The following is a 15,997-nucleotide window of genomic DNA, read 5'->3' as shown; positions in this document are numbered from 1 at the left end:
ATTCAATTTTTTTAATCACTATTCAAAATGTAGTAAAATGTTTTGTATGACAGTCGGGGCTTTTATTTTGAAAAAACAAAACAAAACACGAAGAACCCAAAGTGGGCATGCCTGCTTCACATACCGGTGTCTCGATTATTGGTCTAAAAATCTAATTTTAACTTTAGTTATTTAATTGTCAGGTGCCGTTGATGTTTGCGACAGATAAGTAAAAGCAGCAGTGATGAGGACTGTGTTAATGGTGGCTGAGAAGCCCTCTCTGGCTCAGTCCATCGCCAAAATCCTCTCAAAAGGTGAGTCTGCATGATCTTTAGAAAAATCAAATATACTGCATATAATTACAGGTGCTTGAATTTATAAACAAAGGATTAATTGAGTTGGTTTTCCTGCTCCTTCAAATAAAATAGCACCCTTGATGTCTTGTTTGACATTAATTAATTCATTAATATTACATTGATATATATACCTTCAGCAGATGACATTACATCAAATGAGATGCTAGACTAAAAATATGTTGAATAGCACGTTTCTAATTATTTCATAATCTTTCAGTTTTTTTGGCCACATAGTCTTATACTAATTCGAGTATAATGAATATTTTTAATAGTCACACTGCAGGAAAAAGGTCACAGGGTGTTTAATTTTGTTGAGTATTTTAAAAGAAATGAGTCTTACATTTTGAAACACTTGTTTCCTGAATGAGATAGCAACTCAAGGCATCTGTATTGCAGCATATGCATTGTGTTGTTGTTTGTTTAGGACGACAAGCATTACTACTCAGTAGACTTCTTTGTGGTTGACATTAAATTTAAGTGACTGTATTATAATAATTAAAATTGAATCCAGTGCATGAACTGTTAGACCCAGTGCTAAATCTGTCTGGATGTAGCACATATACAGGCGATATTGACATCCTCAAATTCCAGTGCGTAACTTGGGCATCTTGGGTTTTTTCTGAGAAATGGCATTTTGATTGCAATGGGGATGCTCTCCAGACTGAAAGCGCTGTCGACCCCCTTACAGGAATGACTGTTCAGGCAGTTTGCTTCATGGATGATCTGTGGCACACGGTCCAGGTCGATGTTCTCCCTGTTATTGGTGCAGAAAAATATATCTATATTCAGATTCAGAATTTGTTGGTCTGTAATTGTCATAATTGCCATCAAAATGCATGGTGTTTTTTAGATTAGATTGTTTGCATATTTATGACAATTACAGCTTGTCAAATTCTGAATTGTTACAAACTTTTATAAGAAAAGGATTGTATGCGTCCTGTATAAAATGCACCTGCAATATACTTCACCCTTTTGCTGGCTATAAATCCATATTTTTAAAAGGCTTAAAAATCAGCTGTACTCACTCGTAGATCCATGCGGCGACGCTGCGTTCGTTGATCCTGCTGGGCAGGTTGATGAGCTGTGTGTGGTACTCTTTCAGCGTGGAGGAGCAGTAGGTGTGCTCCACACACTGGGCCATGATTGGATTGCACTGGCTGGGGTTCAAGACCAGCAGAAAAATGCTCAGGAGTCCCAGAATCTGAGTGGGAGAGTGAGAAGTAGGCAACAAACCATCAGTATGTATTAGTTTGCGCCTGTCACCGGTGGACACCTTCATGGATTGTGGTCATGCCACAGCTACTGCCAAAATATAATGCCTGCATTCACAGATGCAGTGCAGCAGTGTACATTAAATACCGTCTATATTACGGTCTTAGTCTATATTAAATACATCAATGATGAACAATAAAAAAAATAGTTCACTAAAACTTTGTCTTGGGCTCTCAGTTATTGCTCTGACAGATAAATACTAAAATAAATACAAAAAATTAATTAAAAAACTATTATACTCGGTTTTAGTTTGTGATAGATTTATATCAGCCAGGGCACTTTTGACCAATTACATTTGGATAAATTCTCAATTTTTGGAGAAAAAAAGGTTAATTTTGGGAAATAATTTGATTTCCAAAATTTTTTTCCTTATACTTTGCCATGTATTATTTACATTTATAATATGTTTTATATATTAAGTACTTGTATATATGTTTATATATTAAGCACGCTACCTTTCAAAAGTTTGAGGTCAGTTTTTTTTAAAAGAAAGAAATACTTTTAGCAAGAATTCCTTAAACTGATCATATGTGACAGTAAAGGCATTTATAATTTTACAAAAATATATATTTATATATTTTAGATAAATTCTGTACTTTTGAACATTTTATACATTAAAAAATTAAATGTATGATGGTTTACATAAAACTAATAGGCAGCACTACAGTTTTCAAGATTAATAATAAATGTTTCTTGAGCAGCAAATCAGCAAATTAGGGTGATTTCTGAAGGATCATGTGACACTGAAGACTGGAGTACTGATGCTGAAAATTCAGCTTTGCGTCCACAGGAATAAATTACATTTTAAAATATATTCCAATAGAAAATAATTATTTGAAATTGTAATAATATTTCACAATATTACTGTTTGCAATGCATTTTTGAGCAAATAAATGCTGTTTGGATGAGCATAAGAGGCATCTTTCAAAAAACATAACATTTATTACCAAGCCCAAGCTTTTGAATAGTAGTGTTCCTAATTGTATGTTTTTGGCTGTATCAATAGTAATTTAAATCTAAAAAGCGATTTAATCCAAGTAAGTGCAGTTTCCTAGTTCTGGGTCCTAGATGATCTTGTGAGGCAAGTCTTACGAGAATGGCGTTGGAGATTTACCTGTTGCTGTTGCATGCTGGAAAAATGGAGGTGAGGAGTGCAGTGAAAGGCTGGAGGCTTGCCGTGCCTGTTGGGGTTAAAGCTTTCAGTCCAAGTGTGTCCATCCCGTCCTTTTGGGCCTATATTTATGTACCACCATCTCAATGGAGACCTCCAAAAATCTGTGGTCAAAGAGAGAGGAGGTCATCATCATCAGGCTCATTCACAATGGACTCCATCATCAGAGTTCAGCCTTGGGAACAGCATCTCATTACCTGATGGTGACTGTTGACGTCATTCAGGTTTAACTTCTGATGCATAATTAGCTCTTCTCTCTCTCATTTTACTTTATGATGGATCGCTCAATGCCAGCACCAATTAGACTGCTTTTAGCCTGCCGATTCGTCAGTGTTCACCATCAAAGTTTCTGAAGGAGCGGTTATGCAGTAGTCAAGCTTATATGTTCATGTTAGTTACTTTTGCAGATGTTGACGTGGTTCTAGGCAGATGAATGATAAACAGTGTGCATTCGAAGCGAAGGATGAAGTCTCGTCTGAATGCAATTATTGTGGTGTCAGTGTAAGCTTGTTTGCATGATTTGTATGTTAAAATACTTCTGTTTTTAATTTTGTTCTATTTAATGGGATTGTTTTCTCAAAACTGCAAACTCTGTCACCCTCATGTCATTCCAAACCTGTATGCTTTTCTTTCTTCTGTTGAACACAAAGGAAGATATTTTAAAGAATAATGGTAATTAAAAAGATTTGGGTCACAATGAATTCTATAGTGAAATGCGAACAAGTTTTGAATGACATGAAATTATAAGAAATGTATGAGGTCTTTAAACATTTCACTCATTTCAGCCTTTCACTTACAGGTAGCTGTTCAACCCGAAAAGGCCTGAATCGAGCGTGTTCAGTCCATGAGTACACAGGAAGCTTCATGGGCCAAAATGTGAGGTTCAAGATGACGTCAGTGTGTGGACATGTCATGAGTCTCGACTTCATCGGCAAGTATTTTGTCTTCAAGTAGGACTGCTTTTAAAATACAAGCAAAATCTGTATCTACCAGTCAAAAGTTTTTGAACAGTGAAATTCTTTAATGTTTTTTTTTTTTAAAGAATTCTCTTCTGCTCACCAAGACTGCATTTATTTGATCCAAAATACAGCAAAAGCAGAAATATTGTGAAATGTTTTTACTATTTAAAATTACTGCTTTCTATTTGAGTATATTTTAAAATGGAATTTATTTCTGTGATGAAAACTAAATTTTCAGCATCATTACTCCAGTCTTCAGTGTCACATGATCCTTTAGAAATCATTCTTAAATGTTGATTTGCTGTTCAAGAAACCTTTATTATTATTATTATTATCAATATTTAAAACAGTTGAGTAAATATTTTCAGGATTCTTTGATGAATGGAAAGATCCAAAGATCAGCATTTATCTGAAATAAAAAGCTTTTGTAACATTATAAACTATACCATTCAAAATCTTGGAGTCAGTGTGTGTGTGTGTGTGTATATATATATATATATATATATATATATATATATATATACACACACACACACACTTTTTATTGCCTATTTATATATATATATATATATATATATATGTGTATATTAGTGGTGTCAAAATTAGCGCGTTAACGCAGGCGATTAATTTTTTCAGTTTAACGTGTTAAAAATATTTAACGCAATATTAATGCAGGGGCGGAGCTAGGTTTGGCCACCCCACTCACACCTGCTGTTTACACAGCATTTATTCAGTTGCAGAACGTCTTTACGACCACATCAAACGTGAAACGGTACTGTGCTCGCAGCGCGTGTTCTTTAATTACACGCACAAAGGTGCCGGCGTAACCTGTATCATTTCATATCAAAGCGCAAAATAAACTGTGCATGCAATGTCGTGGTCAGTTAAGTCATGATGTTACCAAAAAGGCGACTAAAGCTGCCTTTAAACTGTGCGTGCATGTAATATATTTTATATGAGTAACATTTAAGAACATGTTTCTGAAATGGTTTTCAAAACTGTCTCCCTCATCTAACACACCCGATTCAACTCGTCAGCTCATTAATAGACACTTTATGACCTGAAGTGTGTCAGAAATGGGAAAAAGAGGAGAGAGAAAATATTATGCATCAGGTCCATGTCACGTTCAGCAACGGCAGCTCTTTAAGAAATAACAGCCAAAATAACCTAATAACCAGCTGCTGTGATGTCTATTAACCCCTTTGTCTGAGGTAGTTCTCGGTGACCCACACCCGCTCCCATTCTACAACTGGTGATGTGATCATCATTGTAATGGTCTACAAACAACATAACTGTTGATTTCCTCCTTCTCTATAATAATTAAGCCATTTTGGGAAATGAGCATGATCAAAAATATATTGTGGAGTGGAATCTGGGTCGAGGCAGACTATAGTTTCTTACATATAGTAAATTTTATAACAATATTTGAACAATTAAGTCTTAACATATTTTAAAACCCTTCCATAAATCTTTAAAAAACAAAGTTGCTTATTGACAGGTTGAAGCAAAAGGTTGTGACTATGTTGTCCTGTGGTTGGATTGTGATAAAGAAGGAGAGAACATTTGTTTTGAGGTGAGTCTGAATCTATTGAAAGAAAATACAACCTAAGATTGTCCATATAACTGGGCCTGAGGTGTTCAGTCCAGTTTTTTGAGTGTGCATTTTCTTGGTTTGTTTGTGTTGGACCATCTCAGGTGTTGGATGCCATTCAGCCGGTGATGAATAAGTCTTACGGTAATGATCGTACCGTGTATCGAGCAAAGTTCAGCTCCATCACAGACACGGATATCTGTAACGCCATGAATCGACTCGGAGAACCCAACAGGAATGAGGCTCTGTCTGTTGATGCTCGTCAGGAACTGGACCTCAGGATTGGCTGTGCTTTCACACGGTAAGGTCATCTGGGTAGAACAGACCTGCTTTGATTTCCTTCTTTATTTTTAGATACCATTACAATACAATCTTTTTTGTGCAATATACAGTATGATTTACAATATGATTTGCAGAACTAAGGAGGATAAAAGTATAAATTTTCCATTTTTTAAGTTGTCTAACAAGAGTCTCACTGTGTGTGCGAAAGTAAAATACCTTGGACATATTATCACTGAACGGATGACAGATGATGAGGATATTGAAAGGCAACGCCGCATGATGTATATGCGGGCAAATATACTTTTGCGTAAGTTTAGTTTCTGCTCAGATGAGGTGAAGGTGTCACTTTTTAAAGCATATTGTACAACATTTTATACTGCTCATTTGTGGTGTAACTACAGAACATCTAGTTTACAGAAGCTGCAAGTAGCTTATAACGATGCAATGAGAATCTTACTAAGGAGACCTCGATGGCATAGTGCAAGTGAAATGTTTGTGAGTGTAAGAGTAATCACTTTTAAAGCACTGTTACGAAATCTTATGTATAGATTTATCTGTCGGCTTAATGCTTCTAAAAATGAAATTATTGTGGGTTTATCAAATATAAGGGTTAGTACTACACGGTATCAGTCAAAGCTGTGGAGACACTGGTACTGGTGTATTTTGTAACTCTGTATGTTTATGATGGATTATATGGGTTGTATATGTTGTTCATTGTCTTTTTAAATCTGGACTTTGAGTCTGTAATAAAGTTTGATTGATTGATTGAGTACATGACTTTTGAAAAAATTGGGGTTGGTAAGATTTTTTAAAATGTTTTTGACAAAAGTTTCTCATGCTTATCAAGGCTGCATTTATTTGATTAGAAATATAATAAAAACTGTAACATTGTAAAATATTTTTTCAACTCAAAAGAACTGATTTCTATTTTAATACATTGTAAAATTAATTTTTTTCCACCAGTGATTGTAAAGCCGAATTTTCAGCAGTCTTCATTGTCACAATAATTTGAATGTGTTCATCTGATGCTTAAGATACATTTCTTATTAACAACAAAACAGTTATGCTGCTTACAATTTTTTGGGAAACTGTTGAATACAAAGATAAAAAAAAACATTTATTTGAAATATAGATATTTTGTAACATTATAAATGTATTCAGTCACCTTTTTATTAAAATAATGCATATTTACTGCATAAGTTTTAATTTCTTTCAGAAAAATTTCTTTTTTAATTTCTTTTTACTGACTACAAACTTTTGAACAGTAGTGCATTTGTCAAACTATTTTAAGTTGTTCATAATCACATAATCATTATTTTTGGTTTCCAGACTAAATACTTACAGGGGAAATATGGGAATTTGGACTCCTCCTTGATCTCGTTTGGTCCCTGTCAGACTCCCACACCGGGATTCTGTGTGGAACGGCATGACAAGATCCAGTCCTTCAAACCTGAAGCATACTGGGTTATACAGGCAAAGGTCAGTTCTGGCCTTTTCTGCTCAAAATACAAAATCCCGTTCTTTTACAGAACAGCTATATAATTTTGCATTGCATCCTTTTTTTTTTTTTTGTGCACATAGGTTTTTAAAGGCAAGGACAGTCCACTCACCTTGGACTGGGACCGCGTGCGAGTTTTTGACCGTGATGTTGGTCAAATGTTTGTTAACATGGCAAAGACTGCGAAGGAGGCTAAAGTATGTATTTGTATCTCAGTTGTTATGATTGTGTCATTTCATATTTTAGTGATGCTAAATGTGTAACTGCATGAGTTACAATGTGTCTTTTCTTGCAGGTTGACTCAGTGTCTAAGAAAGAGAAAGCCAAGCAGAGACCCCTCGCATTGAATACAGTGGAGATGTTAAGAGTGGCCAGTTCTGCTTTGGGTGGGCAGCTTTCCTTGTTATATTAAATGTGAATTCACAAATCAAAAGCATAAGAAATAGGGTTTTAATGAGGAAAGAAAAAGAAAGAAAGGAAGAGGGAGACAATAAAACCAATTACTTGTGAAATATAATGACCAGTCATAAATAAAATGTAAATTTAAACTTAAAATAAAATGTAATTTTAAAATAAAATAAAATTTCTGTTGCAAAATGTGACCCTGGACCACAAAACCAGACATAAGGGTAATTTTTTTTTTAAATTGAGATTTAATCGTAACCTGAAAGCTGAATAAATAAGCTTTCAATTGATTTATGGTTTGTTAGGATCGTACAATATTTGGCTGAGATACAGCTATTTGAAAATCTGGAAAATCACCTTTAAAGTTGTCCAAATGAAGTTCTTATCAATGCATATTACTAATCAAAAATTAAGTAATTTATGGTAGGAAAATTTACAAAATATCTTCATGTAACATGATATTTGCTTAATATCCTAATGAATTTTGGCATAAAACAAAAATCGCTAATTTTGACCCGTAAAATGTATTTTTGGCTATTGCTACAAATACACTGTGTGACTTATGACTGGGTTTGTGGTCCAGGGACACAAATATTGTCAAATTTAATTTATTTCTGTGATGCAAAGCTCATTACTCCAGTCTTCAGTGTCAGATGATCCTTCAGAAATCATTCTAATATGCTGACAGAGGAGAAAAAAAAAATCTTACTGACTTCAAAGTTTTAAACTGCAGCGTATATGAGATTTTATCTGTGTATTTCTCAGGAATGGGTCCCCAGCACACTATGCAGATAGCAGAGCGTCTCTACACACAGGGTTATATTAGCTACCCTCGCACAGAGACTACACACTACCCTGAAAACTTTGACCTGAAGGGCACCCTCAAACAGCAGGCCAACAGCTCCTTCTGGGGTGAAACGTTAAGCAATAGCCCTTTCCTCCCCCCTCGAAGAGATCACTTAAGATGCTCATTAATGAATTAATATGCTCTTTAATGATTAATATTTTATAATATATTAAATCGAAAGATTTGATGTTGGTGTAATTGTATTTTTGTAGGAAGTTCAATTGCATTATTTTGTTTATTTTATTTTGTATAATATTTAGTATTATAATAGCCTATATATTTAGTCCTGATATGCCAAAAAAGTAATGTTAAGCGATTAATATTGTGTTTGTGTATACAGGTAAAAGCCCTGCTCTCTGAGGGCATTAACAGGCCAAAAAAGGGAGTGGATGCAGGAGACCATCCGCCAATCACACCCATGAGAGCGAGCTGGGTACGACTGTCAGACTGCGTATTTTCACATTTACATTTTTGATACTGACATATTGAAATGTCTAGCGCAGAGACGTTCTAGAAAACACCCATGATCCAAATCTGACATTTCAGGACAAGATGCTTGATCCTGTTAATAATTTTAAATGTGAGCTTAAAGGGATAGTTCACCCAAACATTTCTGTCATTAATGACTCACCCTCATGTCGTTCTAAACCCGTAAGACCTTCGTTCATCTTCGGAACACAAATGAAGATATTTTTGATGGAATCTGAGAGCTCTCTGACTCTCCCATAGACAGCAAGGATCCTTACATGAACGAGGCTCAGAAACGTAGTTCATCAGGGATTCAACCGTAATTTGTACGAAGCTACAAGAATACTTTTTGTGCACAAAGAAAACAAAAATATCGACTTTATTCAACAATTCGTCGTCTCTGCGTCACCCTATAGCGCCATTTTAGAGCGTATCACATACGTAAACAACATACGCTGTTCTGTGTCAGCAGCACCATACGCGGATACGCTATTTACGTTGTTTATGCTCTGATATGAATGTAAACAATGTATCCGCATACATTTATTTATGTGATACTCTCCAAAATGGCGCAATAGGGTGACGCGGAGGAGACGAATTGTTAAATAAAGTCATTATTTTTCTTTGCGCACAAAGTATTCTCGTAGGTTCGAAAAATTACGGTTGAACCACTGATGTCACATGGATTATTTTAATGATCTCCTTGCTACGTTTCTGAGCCTTGATTTTATTAGTGCTGACAACCTTAACAGATTCTTCAGAAAAGCAGGTCACAGAAGAGAGTACATTTAAACAGGTCATTTTATTCATTTATCTAGCGTTTCTCAATTTGCATGTGTTGTGAGCATTTGCAGCATTTCTTAATTTGCATGTGTTGTGAGCATTTGCAGCGCATGTGTTGTCAAAATGATGATGTTTTCTTGATTTGCTGGTGTTTTTTCTATTTGCATGTGTTTTCTGAAGTTGCAGCGCGTTGAGCTCTCTCGGCCACCGTATTTATCCCTGATGTGCACTTACAATGTTAGTGTTTGTTCACATTTGTTCACCATTTTTGTAACCTTTTGGATCCAGTGTGTCTAAAATACTGCAAAATTAATTACAAAAGCATGCAGAATTCACAGCACAATGATTTATGAAAAGTGTTTCATACGTCATTATTCATTATATGCTATTATATATGAGGACTGTTTTAACATTTCATATTTTATTTGGATTAATATTTGAAATGTTGATACAAGACGTAGTGCATCAATGAATACATATGCCATTTACAATTTTTGAAATATGTTTCTTATGCTCACCAAGGATGCATTTATTTAATCCAAAATACAGTAAATCTATTATATTGTGAAATATTATTACAGTTTAAAGTATGTATTTTAAAATGTAATTTTATTCCTGTGAAGCAAAGCTGAATTTTCAGCAGCCATTGCTGCAGTCTCAGTGTCACATGATCCTTCAGAATTTGCTACTCAAGAAATATTTCTGATTATCAGTGTTGAAAACAGTTGTGCTGCTAAATATTTTTAATCATAATTAATTTTTTTCACGATTCAGGATAAGAACAGCATAAATATTTAATAATAAGCATTTACAGCCACTGTTTATCAATCTAATGCATCTTTGCCTAGTAAAAGTAGAAATTTTTCATTAATTTTCTTTTTTTTAAATTACAATTTTAACGTTTAGTTACTGTTTTGCCAAACTTTAATCGGTAGTTTGGTTTATAATTTACTCAGAGTAAAGTGGAGTATTTTTTCTTTTAGAAACATTTAATTGCAGACTTTTTTTTTGTTTTTTTTAATTGTAAAAGTTATTATTATGTGGACTGCATTAACAAATGATTCTGTCACTAGGCACGGATGCCAGCATCCCTGTCCACATTAACAACGTCTGCCAGAGAAACTATGTGACGGTTGAAAGTGGCCGCAAACTCAAACCCACCAACCTGGGGATTGTTCTGGTTCACGGTTACTATAAGATTGGTAAGGAAAAATATTTGAACCTCAGGCAATTAGCTGGTGTGTGCATGACTCATTTGTTAAACTTATCTTTTTCCTTGTACATCTGTATGTGTGTTAGATGCAGATTTGGTGCTGCCCACAATCCGCAGTGCTGTGGAAAAACAGCTAAATCTGATATCTTTAGGAAAGGCAAACTTCCACCAGGTCTTACAGCACACTCTGGACATCTTCAAGAGGAAGTTTCACTACTTTGTGGACTCCATTGCAGGTAATGTCCCACAATGAATCTATGCAAAGAATTAGTTTATTGCTGTATTTCTGTACCATATTAAAAATACATTTTAGAACGTTCTCAGAAAAGCTCCATGTTTATATGATTGCTGCATAAAAGTCAGACTAAATTATGCCTGATCAGACCCACGTCAGCCCAGAATATCAAAGTATACAGTTGTAATTGCTGTGTAAATACATTGATCTCTTCTGAGCAGCACTGAACATATCAGATGCGCTTCTGTGCCACCTTTGCAGTGTAATTTTGGCATTAGAGATGTTGTTTTAACACTTCTAATCAATGTGTATTACTTTGTTTTTGCTAATTATTGACTCTCCTGCTCGGAATGTTTTTAACAGGCATGGATGAGCTGATGGAAGTGTCTTTTTCCCCCATCGCTGCTACTGGGAAACCTCTCTCGCGCTGTGGCAAGTGCCATCGCTTCATGAAGTGCATCCAGGTCTGTAACGACTCCTATTGACTTCTTACTCAGACTGCCTTCTTGCTTTCTTTTTCTGGAAATGTTACTAGTAACTTTTCACGATGTTACTCTCTTTTTCTGTATTTTTTATCATATAAATGCAGTCTTGATGAATGTGTTTAGGACTCTGAAGGGTATAATGTTTAATAGTAGCCCAGGGGAAGTGGTAGTTAGGAGGTCAAAGCTCTTGGCTTGCAATAAGAAGGTCAAAGCCCTCTGTGATGTCTCAAAATCAGCAGTTAATGGTAGGGTCAGGGTCATGGATCAAAGCCCCAGACATGGTGTTGCAATCATTTTACTTGAGTGCTGTGCAGAACTGAACTTTGGACCATTTTGAGACAAGCGTGTTTGGTTAAATATCTAACATTCCTCCTTCTAATCGTACGTTCATCAGTTCAAACTAAAGGTCAATGTTGACAAAGAAAGCAGCAAAAAGATTAAGTCTGAACATGCTATGATCTGTAGTTCAGTGGACTACAAAAACAGATTTTTGTCTTGGGGTTGGTAAAAAAGTTTTTTTGTAAGAAGGCTCTTTAAAAGCTGCATTTATTTGATTAAAAATGTAATAAACAGTAAGATTGTGAAATATTATTAACTTTTCTAATTTAATTTTTTTTTAAATGTAATTTTAAAAAACGCTGAATTATCAGCATCATCACTCCAGTCTTCAGTGTCACATGATCCTTCAGAAATGTTCTAATATGCTGATTTGCTGCTCAAGAAACATTTAATATATTATCAGAGTTGAAAACAGTTGTGCTGCTTAATATTTTTGTGGAAACTGTGATGCATTTTATTTTATTTCAGTATTTTTTGGATGAATAGAAGGTTTAAACGAACAACATTTATATGAAACATAAACATAATAAATGTCTTTACTGTCACTTTTGATCAATTTAATATATCCGTTCTGAATAAAAGTATTAATTTCTTTAAAGAAATCTTACTGACCTGAAACTTTTGAACAGTACTGTGTATATAGTGCACATATACCCACAATGCTTTGTACATCAAAAATACAGTTTTTAAACATCTGACTTCAAGTTGAGAGGAAATGATGTTGATTATTCGCAGTGAGTAATGCAGCTAAAGTTTTTGATGACTCCATTGATAGAGCATCCACATATGCACACTAACTTTGATCCTAATTACCATCCGAATGGTCATGTTGCTGTAAATCACGTGGTTCATTTCTTTTCCGCTCTGATGCACCTTGGGCTTTTAGGCAGCCTCTCATCTCTCTAGCACCTGAAAATGACCTTCAACAAGGAAGCATTTTACCTAAATGTTGTCCTGTGTCCATGAAAGTGGAATAACTCACAAATTATTCATCAGTGTCCCTCATCATTTAAATTAGACTAATGTCCTTGTTAAATGGGCTTCAATGTCCACCGCTTGCATAAGGGAGATTAATGCTGATTTTTTGAGTGAAGTCCAGCCACAGTATAGAGGTCTTTACTGTTACTTCTTCATTTTGGATGGTAAAATATGTGGAAAATTAACTTATAAACTGAAATATATTAGTAATTCAGTAAATGCTGTGGTTTTCCACCAATAATATTTTTTCAGTTATGAATTTTAACATTGAGAAGCATTATTTGCTAAAAAGTCAGCTTAAATGCAACATCTAAAAAAACATATTAAATATAATAATAGTTACTAAAATATATTTTCATAAGTATTAAATATTATGGTCCAATAAATGCACATAAAACGTATTCTACAACTGCAAAAAGTTGAGTCAGATGATACCCAGATTGCTTTTTACAGCTTTGTCATGATGTAGTGTCAAATATAAAGTAACTGTCTTTTTTAATCACCCCGAGGCCAAACCCAGTCGCCTGCACTGCTCTCACTGTGACGAGACCTACAGTTTGCCCCAGAATGGAGCTATTAAACTGTACAAGGAGCTCAAGTGTCCCCTGGATGAGTTTGAGCTGGTGCTGTGGACCTCGGGGTCTCGTGGCAAAAGTTACCCTGTGTGTCCATACTGCTTCAGCAACCCTCCCTTCAGAGACATGAAGAAAGGTAGGAGAGACTGGAAAGCTTTGATTCTCAAATCAACTTGTTTTAAAGTGATTCTTCAATTAAGTTTCTTTCAAACTGTGTTTTATGTATATTTCAGTAATGAGAGATCTGATTATGCTCTTGTTCAACCTTTGGATTTAATTATTATTATTAATTTGTTTTGGAAATAGATGGATAAACCATCTTTCAAGTTTATGAAAATGCTCAATCAACACAAACTCAGCACATCTGAGAAATTAATAGGTGCGTAGGAAAATATTGTTTCCAAATTTAAAGCAAATTAAGTTATTGAATATTATAAAAAAAAAAAAAAATAATAATTAAATAATAATAATTATTATTAAATATTAAATGTAAATTATTTATTTTATATTTAATAATATAAAATGTATAGATTTTATATTATTATTAAATTACACTTGTTTTTACAAAATTCTGTTTCTGATTAATGTTATTAAAATTTATTTTATTTACTATATATTACATTATACAGTACCATTCAAAATTTTGGAGTCAGTAAAATTTGTTTTTGAAAGAATAAATAATGATTTTATAAATTGATCAAAAGGGACAGTTATTTTTTATAAAATTCAACATGGATTATAATAATAAATGTTTCTTGAGCAGCGAATCAGTATATTAGAATGATTTCTGAAGGATCATGTGACACTGAAGACTGGAGTAATGATGCTGGAAATTCAGCTTTGCATCACAGAAATAATTTACATTTTAAAATATATTCAAATAAAAACCTTTTCTTTTAAATTGTAATAATATCTCACAGTATTACTGTTTTTTTTTTTTATAAATTAAATGCAGCCTTGGTGAGCATAAAAGGCTTCTTTCAAAAACATTAAAACATCTTAATGACCCCAAACGTTTGAACAGTATTAATTTAAAATTAATTTTTCAAGAAAAATGTAAGCTTTTTTTTTATTTATTACAGAGGTGGAGTTAAAAAAAAGGGTGGAGGATTCTGACATTCTAGCAAAAAAAAAGCTTATAAACATGAAAAGTGTAAAAGTTCTTCTACTTGAAGAATAGCCCTTATGTAATTTCTCCTTCCATTTGTGTCAGGGATGGGCTGTAATGAGTGCACCCACCCTTCCTGTCAGCACTCCCTCAACTCTCTTGGCATCAGCCAGTGCGTTGAATGCGAGACGGGCGTCCTGGTCTTCGACCCCACCTCGGGTCCAAAGCGGCGCATGGCTTGCAACAAATGCAACGTGGTGGTGCATTTCTTCGAGCACGCCCATAGAGTGCAGGTGTCTCAGGACAGCTGTGATTCCTGTGAAGCCTCCCTGGTCATAGTGGACTTCAACAAGACACGCTCGCCGTTGCCTGATGGTGAAACGCAGCACACTGGCTGTGTGTTTTGCGACCCTGTGTTCCAGGATCTGGTGGAGTTGAAACATGCGACCATGCGGCATCCCATGCACCGGGCCGGAGGAGCCCGCAGAGGGAGAGGGAAGGGAAGAGGAAGGAGGCAAGAGGGGAGAGGGAATCCTAAAAAGCCTAAAGATAAAATGGCAGCCCTGGCAGCATATTTTGTATAGAATGTTAATTTGTCTTGCAGCAGAAAATCAAAGCCAGCTTAAGGCTTAAAGTGCAAGCTAAAAAGATAAAATGTCAATAGTCTTTTCTGTATCTTGTCTGGGGTTTTTTATGCCTATATATTCAGTACACCATTTGAAAAAAACAAAATGTGTTTAGTGTTTTTGAAAGAAGTTTCAGCAAGGCTGCATTTATTTGATAAAAAAAAAACAGTAATATTGTGAAATATTATAATTTAAAAGAACTGTTTTCTATTTGAATGATTTTATTGAAGACTAAAGTAATGATGCTGAAAATTCAGCTTTGCATCAAAGGAATAATTTACATTTTAAAATATATTCAAATAGAAAAGTCGCACATCTGTATACTACATACATATAAATAAATTGGCAAAATAATACATAAAGTTAATAACAAAAAATGAAAATAAAACGAACAGGCTATGGTATTAATACGTTTTTTGGACACAACAAGAGCATGTTTCAAATTTTCAGTTGCACGTTTTACGAAGTTGCTCTATATTTTAGATTTACATTTCTGTATTTGCTTAATTTATATATTTTGCTGCATTTACTTATTTTATGATTATATGCATTTTTAATATAAATGCATATAATCATAAGAAACATAATAATATATAACCAACCAATCAAAAGTGTACAATGTTTAACTGATCACGTTATGTAAACAATATTAAGAAAATTTAAAATACAAAAATAAAAAGTTTCAGAGTTTAATAAGAAAGAGGAAAGAAAAGCTGCCACTTGTCTATCAGTATCATGTTTAAGAATAACGTTTTTGACGTTGTCCATCTAAAGCAGGGGTCAACCTCATTTCCTGGAGGGCAGGAGCCCTGCAGAGTTTAGATGCA

The 15,997-nt window shown here is 34.5% G+C and overlaps 1 pseudogene across 1 annotated transcript; it reads left to right on the top strand.

Annotated features, from left to right (window-relative positions):
* The first annotated feature begins 223 nt into the window (after positions 1-223).
* LOC306870507 (DNA topoisomerase 3-beta-1-like) lies at positions 224-15,341 on the top strand (annotated as a pseudogene). Its single transcript has 15 exons — positions 224-293; positions 3,578-3,760; positions 5,236-5,310; positions 5,433-5,629; positions 6,933-7,089; positions 7,192-7,305; positions 7,404-7,494; positions 8,279-8,433; positions 8,701-8,793; positions 8,859-8,940; positions 10,685-10,813; positions 10,911-11,060; positions 11,423-11,523; positions 13,371-13,572; positions 14,650-15,341. The product of its transcript is annotated as a DNA topoisomerase 3-beta-1-like (transcript).
* The last annotated feature ends 656 nt before the right edge of the window (positions 15,342-15,997 follow it).

The sequence above is a fragment of the Barbus barbus genome (assembly GCF_936440315.1).
Source record: "Barbus barbus genome assembly, chromosome: 5".
In the NCBI taxonomy this organism is placed as follows: Eukaryota; Metazoa; Chordata; class Actinopteri; order Cypriniformes; family Cyprinidae; genus Barbus; species Barbus barbus.
The sequence above is the reverse complement of the archived record's forward strand: the minus strand, read 5'-3'. Positions and strand labels throughout refer to the sequence as shown.